Source organism: Aethina tumida, chromosome 1 (assembly GCF_024364675.1).
Source record: "Aethina tumida isolate Nest 87 chromosome 1, icAetTumi1.1, whole genome shotgun sequence".
Classification (NCBI taxonomy): domain Eukaryota; kingdom Metazoa; phylum Arthropoda; class Insecta; order Coleoptera; family Nitidulidae; genus Aethina; species Aethina tumida.
The window spans coordinates 60,515,481-60,524,144 of NC_065435.1; the positions used below are offsets into that span (position 1 = coordinate 60,515,481).

Here is an 8,664-nt window from a genome sequence, read left to right on the forward strand (position 1 = left end):
CGCATTGTCTGTTCAGAGGTTGATCAATTAGCAGGTCCACCCTGGGACCGTGGACAACAGTAACCACCAGTTGAGTATATTTACCAGAATCGGTCTTATTTCTTCCAAATTCTGAATGGGCTTTATTTGGAGGTCTAATGGCCTCATGCATTCCACAGATATTTCAATCCCTTCAGGGGTCACCTCTCATTTAGGGTATCAAAGATGTGACTTCACATATTTACTCTGCGGCATCCATTTACGTTATGTTTCCTCTTCTTATAGTTACAAAGTGGAGATGTTAGCTAGAATCCGCGGACTGTCCCGACCACAGTGAACTTCTCATAGTAGTTGGAACATCTTCTTCTATCTGGTTCTTAGCTTTGGTTCGCCACTTACAGTCGTCAATCTGTCCAAATTTCAAGACATTTAATTTTCAATAGATCTCTTTAAAGACATTCATTTTTATTGCTCGAATTCCATGCATCAAACAATACGTTGTTTTGAACACACCTAAAATAAATGATAATAAATAAAGTTTGCAAAACATATCAAGTAATTATTATTGGATCATACAAAAGAATAATAGGAGTGATCGTACATAAAAAATCGCACATACTTTTTCTACGTATTTTTTAAACTTCATTGAAGTTTGTTGGTTTAATGCCAGCTTTATGAGTGTTTCACAAGCCGAGACTCGTTAATCAACTGATTAACGCACGAGATCCACAGGTAGCGGCTTTGTGCGTAAGATTGTCGAAACATTATTAATAAATAATCAGTCCAGTTGTGAATTTGAAAATACCCCTACCCAAGTTACCAACAATTATTACCTCTGACCAACTATCAAAATAACAATTTATTTTGAAAATTATATATGAATATTTTTTATTTTATAATATATTATTATTTTTCTCTATTTAGGTTTTGTATAATAAATGATAAGAGGAGTTTGAATTTTTTAAAAACGGTTGTAAAGTCAATTCTGAACACCAGAGAAATTATCAAGGTGGCTGTAAATTTGTAAACAAAGTTTTTTCTATATTCCCTAAATAATTATTCCTAGCATTTTCAGTGTGTAGGTCCTGTGAATAATCAAATACCAGGTAATAATTTTAAAAATATTTATAATCGAATCCATATTTTTGCATCACTTTTGCGTTAACTAAACGTTACCCATCAAAGAAATGAAAATTTCTGAATATAAATATAGTTAAATTACAAAAAATATTTAATTTTAACCTTAAAAAATTGTTAGAACGCTACATACTTAGCCTTGTTTCTCCTGTTTATTGGAAGAGAATTTTGAAATATTTATTTTAGCTCTTTTATTTAGACACATTTTTAGTATGTGCTACAATTGATTAGACAAGTAAAGTTTGTATGTACCATAAAGCTTCATTACTAATTGTATTTTAACATTGTTTTTTATTTTATTTAAGAGCATGTGTTAATTTAACGGAAATTACAACATCTCCCGTGTATAAGTGCATCAGATCTTATTCCATGGAGAATAGATTGGTGTTTTTTGATCTCATATCTGGTATTGATGGGGGGTTTGTTGATATGTCAAATAGGCTAGATGTGAAATTTAACTTGTTTATTGATTTATTGACACAATGTTATAATATGAGTTTCCCGAAGAGAGTCATCAAGTGTGGAGAGGGAAAGGAGAGGACCGGCTGCTTTTCTAATGAACTGAGGAGTATGAGAGAAACGTTGTGCTTTATTGTTCAGGGCAATAACCGTTCAAAATCATCGGCTGTCGCACTTCTCGTTGAGAAGTACAAATTTAGATATAAATAAAAAATTAAAGAAGCTAAAATCACAGTCAATAATAATTTTATAAAACTTTCTGCTAATTCTGGGTGGAGTGTGATACCGAATGTTTTTACAATTTCTTTGGAAGTGTGACTTCTAACATATCTAATATCCCAGCAGATGAAGTAGATTTCATATATGCAATGTGTACCAAAAATATCACGGAAGTTTTCAGATTTAGAGAAATTCATTCGTTGAGGTACAAGACATAATAGACACATTAAAAAATAACAATGCTCAGGATATTTACGGACTAAATTAAATCATTAATTCTATTAAGAATCAGATAGTTGCTCCTCTTACCAAGTTAATTAACCATTGCATTAGAGACTGTCTAAAATCATTGCAACCATGAAACTTCGTCGGTCCTTAGCTCGTTTCTATTTTTGATTTTTAATAACGACCTACCTATGTTCTTAAATGAGTTACTTGTTCGCGAATAATACCTCTTTGAGATTAGAATCATCATCACTTAGGGATGTGGTAAGTTCTAGCCAGCTTACTCTTAACACTGAGAAACTGACCCAGCTCTCTGCGCATAACACATTTCTAGGTGCTCCTCACTGCTTTTGAATAAGCATGTGGAATCGGTTGCTGGTAAACTCTGTAGAAATATATATCTGCTGAGATATTTAGCCCTCTCGTTGTCTCAGTCGATTTTGAGATCTGATTATTATGCAATGGTGGGCTTGCTTATGGGAAAGATTGCAATTATTGTTTTGTTGGCTTGCGTATTCCTATTTTGCCAAGTCTATATATTTTTAGGTGTCTTCGATTTGTACACGAGCAGACATGTGGTGTGATCCATGACCACATTAGGTCAATTGAGAATCTTGACTTACCAAGACTAAGACCATCTCGATGACAATTTTTTTGGAATAAAATTTTATAATAAATTACCTTCTTCAGTTAAGTGTCTGACTGTCGAGAAATTTGCTAGTGTTGTAAAGGATTATTTATCTTTTTACTCAATAGACGAATATTTTTGTAATAATTTTAATGATGGGATTGTAACTTAGTTTTAAGATATTAGTTTTATACATTATAAACTGAATTTTAACTCTAACGTGTGTATATTATTTCTATCACTAATGAATTACTTAGTTACTTACTTATTAAATACATTTTAAAATGTTATACATAAATTTAAGCTATTTTAATTTCGAAAATACTTATTTTACAATTTAGCATTTGTTTTATTATAACTTATGATTATATGTGTAAACAGAAGATAGATTTCACGTAGATATTAATAGGTGTTCTTTGGTACCTTTGGTATATTAATCTTAAAAGGTGCAACTAATATTTTTTGACAATCACAGGAATTGTTCCATTGTTCAAGATGGATCCGACACGATTACCATTGCAGGTTTCCCACGTATCATCAAGTGACGAGAGCAAGGAACATTCAGAGGATATGGAAAACAGGTAGATTGCAATATTTAAAATGAAATTAAATGAACTTAACGAATTGTATATTATTTCAGAAAGTCTCGCATTATGAACATTATTAAAAACTGGAGAGGTGGTCCAATTGTACTTGAAGACCTAGCTGAGAGACCACTTTCACAGAGAAATATTTGGAGAACCTTTGTAGCTTTGAATTACTTAGCCAGAGAAGAATATGTCAGGTTAATTCCTGACGAAAATTCTGTTTTAAGTACAATTGAAAGGGGTGATAAATTTGATAGTTTCCAATAACAATTTTATAGTTACTAGCACCCAAATTAATTTATAATAGTTTAAATGGTTTTGATGAGCTTTTAAAGTTTTGATTTTTTAGTCAGTAAAAAGTATGTTAAGTTAAACCCCTTCAAAAATTATGTTCCAAACAGAATTGAGAGGGTCATAAATTTGAAACATTTTAAATTTTGATTTTATTGATGTTTAATAAAAGTTTTTAAAACATTATTTAGTATATTATTTAGATAAAAATTGTAAACTACTCTTAAGATTCAATGTTGACAAAATGTTGATTTTTGATTCAAACTGGTGAGAAAATCATAATTAATAATTTTTTGTCTTTAACAGAAAGTTAGTACAAAACAAAATCTCTGAAATATAATAAAACGAATGAATTATTAAATGAAACCGGAAATGAATCGTTAGAAAGGCATGTAACGAAGTAAAAAACACAAACAAGTAAGTAATTGTGCCTCGAGTCTGTTGTGACTCAGTTGTAATAGGGTGGGCTGCTATTATCAACCGAAGTCTATTATCAGTTTCAGTTCAATAGATTCTATGTCGAAACCCAATAAATATACATATGTTTTAGGAGGCGACAACACTACTAGCGTCAAACCATTTCTCCAACATCAACCATCACGTATGATGGCAAATAGAGTTTAGACCGAGGAAGACAATATTTATCGACAGCAAAGAATTAGTTACCCGGATATTGCAGGGACAACACATCGACCAAAATAATTGGTATAGTAGTTCATTGAACTATCCACAGTATATTACAAAGGTTGTATTCTGGCTCTGGATCTAAATCCCTTGTTTAAGTATCATCAGGCATGATTGAACAACTTAATCGTCCCATTTTCATTTTCTGGAAATTTATATGTTAGTATATCACACGATCAAAAAATATATGTTTACATTAATATTATCATATTATTTATAAATTTGCATCTTCTTACTTACTGTATATTCAGATGATAAAAATAGATGAAATTAGTATTCAAAATAGTTCACAAAATTCATATTATTTGTATAATACAAATGACTCCCTCTCTCCTTTTTTTGAATATGTCCTCTGGCTTTTAAGATGATGAATTCAACCTACGGAACTGACGTTAATAGACATTCTGTTGAAAAGTTAGGTGGTTCAGCCATGAATATCACTTACAATGCGTTCCAAAGACATGATTTCAAGATAACCAATACTGTTGATATAATCCCCTGCCTTAGTTGATTTTATCCAAACTTTATATTTTTCTTCCATCGTTAGTTTATAGGCTAGTCTTCCTTAAATCTTGAATGCCTTGCCCCCTCATCATTTGTAGAAGAATGTTAGATCACATGGGTACATCTAAAACACAACACAGAAATCAGCATTCAAATCAAAATTAAACATAAAGAAGTTCATGCGTGTAAGTGTACACTAGGGTATAGAAACAGGTATGTAAATAAGGAATAAAAACCAATGAGAAATATAATTTTAAGTTAGCTATATTGTAACGTACTTTTGGGAAGTCGAACTGGAAATATACAATAATATACCTTAACAGCATAAGTTCACCTTTCTTTATCTGCTAATGTTAATATTTAGATTCTGGCATTTCGGATAAGATTTTCTAGGATATGGGTACGAATTTCATTTATGGAAAGCCCGTCAGTGAGAGACAGGAACAAATGGAAAGCAGTCAAGGAAGTGGTGAAAACCCCCGAACAATTCAGGTTGTTGCACCAGATTCGATTGAACTCATAATCCCTCATTTCTGCAATCAAGACAGGGTCCATGAACATGGTAAAAATTCCTAAAGCCGCCCTAAAACGAAATGGAACGATCTGGTAAGTGTATATCCTCTGTTTATACATACATTCATGTATTGTGTATTGGAGAAAGATGAAAGGCATAATGAGAAATCACCAGAGTTTCAAAAATCTTGAATATAAATAAATCTCCACAGTGCCATCCATTTTTCGAACAATATTCATGGGACTGACAAATAGGCTGGTTTCCCGTTTTAGTATACTCAAATATAATACATTTGCAGAGGTATCCAGATTATAATAAATGGGATATGATTTTTTTAGGAACGCAGATTCATCCATCAGATGGTTCTAGATATTGCCTTAAACAGAAATTACATGTATAATCCCTATTTTCTATTTCAGAGGAGGTTGAAGGAACATTATAGGAAATTAATCTCAATGACAATTATTAGTCTTGCAAAAAAAAAAAGAAAATGGCAAGTGAGATACACTGCGACTGGAAAACATGGAGAGTTACAATCAACATTCAGTTGAATTATAGTACTACATACATTCAAAGGAATTTTCCCGGGTATCCTACTTGTTTAATAGAATCCTGATAGTAAGAATATAAATTTCAATATATTATAATTGTGTTCTTTGTCTGGTCATTGACTTCTAAAACAAAAAATAATTATCTCAGCCAATCTTTCCTCAGATGTTACTCTACATGCCATCATAAAACTTATTCATAAAATAATTTTGATTTTTCTTCAAAATATTGACTGGAATTCGTCAGGATCTCAGACTAAATAAAATAATCACAAAATAATATAACATAATCTCTTTCCTGTTGCGACACAGAACCACGCTTTGCATGTAAATCAGATATATTTTACATAGTTTAGAATATTTCTAAGTCAAATATCACGTGTAATTGAATATTTTGATATTACATTACAACATAATTAGAAGATTACCTGCACAAAATAACCACAATTAGATAGAGAGAGTAGTTCGCCACAGTTTCACTTCTTGATCGTTCCCATTTTTAACATGGATCTTGGTATATTGTCTCAGTTCATAACATAATCAAAAATTTACACAGAACATTAATTATATATTGATAATACCTTACTATACTTAACTTGGACGATAAAAATACAGGAAATTGGTTAACTAAACTGTTTACAAAATTCATGTAATATTTTCTACAGTTACCTACATATTCCAGTAAATATATTGTTGCGGACAGATGGGTCTCGCTTTCTTTGAATGTAACTTCATCGAACTTGAATTTTGCTTTTATAAATGATTTTGTTTAAAAATTAATAATTTTCAAGACGCTTTATTTACTTTATAGATAAAGCTTCTAAAATGGAAAAGTTAATTTTTAAAACATCTCGATGACGTTCAAGAAAACGTCATCGAAACAAATTACGTTTTATTCTGTTCCCACTCTGTGGGTCTCTCCCGAATGGAGTCCTGTGCAGTGCCACGTGCAGTTCTGTCGTTGTGAGAGCTTTGTGTACGCAGTAGATAAAATATTGTGGCATATAATATTTGAATTTTCTATCTAGTGGTGATAAACAGTAGATATTTAAGGTAAACCAAAACTGTTATTTGCAGAAACCGAAATCGATCACGGTCCGATTTGCTGCCCACAATGCGTTATGAATACCCATTCGATAATTTACACGTGACGCGTTTGGATATCCTTTCTTGGGGTATTGATTAAAGCAAATTAATTAACAGAAACTCACAGAATGTATTTAATTTACATTTAAAAATGAGGTTTCGGGATTTAAACGTGGCAACTTAATTTGTTTGGTCGGATAAAATATATGTAAACGAATGATAAAATTGTAGTTTGCATCTCTGATTGTGGGAAGAAAATTGAGGCTGCGGCCAATTTCGGCTATGGATTAAAGGGGAGAATTTTTTTTATTATCAGTTTTATTAAAAAATATAAAATAAGCGATTTCCATAAATAATGTTAGATCAAATGTACAAGCACTGTGTGAAATTTTATTTAAATCTAATGGAACTTCTCTCTAATAGCATTTTCACGTTTATGTATCTGCTGTACATTTGATCAAGTATTTTTTTATAAAGCCGTATTTTTGCAGAAATATAAAAATAAAAATAAGTCAAATACCAAAATAATTGATTTAATGACTCTTTCATCACGTAAACACATAACTAAAACTCATCACTTTTCCACTTTTTTAAATGTTTTTATTATATTATTTTTTTGTAGTTTTATTTTTATTTTCACTAGGTTTCTGCAAAAATGGTGATTTCGAAATACGTTTGTTTATTTTGTTTTTGAAACCACTTTTTGTAGGTATCATGAATAAAAAGATGAAATTTCCTAATGAACGATTTTGGGGTCCCAAAATTCACACAATTTGGAAAGTGTACATGTCGAGCGACACAGAAGACAAGGGATTGTTGAACAAACGGGAAGCAAAAACGGCTTTAGAAACACTCGGAGTTCATCTGTTTGAGGACGAATTGTATCTTGCCCTCATTGACGATTATGTATACTGGGATTACGGTTTGATAACTTTTGATGCGTTTGTAAATATTATATATATATTCTTGCATTTGCCGGTTTTGCCAATAACTAGCAATAAAATTCGTCGCCGAGAATGTTTGAAAAGTAAACTTTGGGATGAAATAAAGTCTCAACGACAGAAGTAAACATTTCATTGATTTATTATTTAATAAAACATTAAACCAAACTAGTATTGTATTTATATTATTCCTTATTATTATTAAAATTTAATACGTTTAGTATTTTAGCAATAATATTAAATATAAACTTCTTCATTGTTTGCATACTAGTAGAAATGATCTACTGTTGTTGATAAGCAATTCTTATAGTAGAACTGCTTTAAATATGCGAGACACGTTGAGATTCCATAAGTTCTTTCCTCATAGACAGAAAAAATTGATAAGTATGATTGTAGTATTGTCTGAATTTATAAAATAAAATTAAACATTAATTTTTTATTCTACACAATTTCATTTTCAGTGTCGACCTAAGTATCGTAATCGTTATTTCAAAGGTATTTCTATACTTATATAATAGTTTCAGTATTAAGTTGTTGGACCTAATAAGACCCTCACAATGAGTTAAAAAACAATGTTACCAACAATTATCTTTGGCCAGCTACGAAAATAATACATTTTTTGAAAATTAGTGATGTCCCCCTTTTTTATTCTATAATATATTATTATTTTTATTATTTTAATATATTTATTTATTTAGATTTAAGATTAACTTTGATTGAATCACAAAAAAAAATTATTTTTTAAAAACGATTACATCAAGAATTTTCAATAACAAAAAATAATCAGGGTGACTATGAATTTGTAAACTTTCAATTTCTATAGTACCTAAATAATTGTTAGTAGCATTTTTCAACGAGGAGT

At 30.7% G+C, this 8,664-nt stretch overlaps 1 long non-coding RNA gene across 1 annotated transcript; it reads right to left on the minus strand.

Moving 5' to 3' along the window:
- Positions 1 to 450: 450 nt before the first annotated feature.
- LOC126266556 (uncharacterized) lies at positions 451 to 6,544 on the minus strand. The gene is made up of 4 exons (XR_007548870.1): positions 6,449 to 6,544; positions 4,655 to 4,837; positions 4,192 to 4,587; positions 451 to 492 (listed from the first exon to the last, which is right to left on the minus strand). It is a non-coding gene; the product is annotated as an uncharacterized LOC126266556 (long non-coding RNA).
- Positions 6,545 to 8,664: the final 2,120 nt, after the last annotated feature.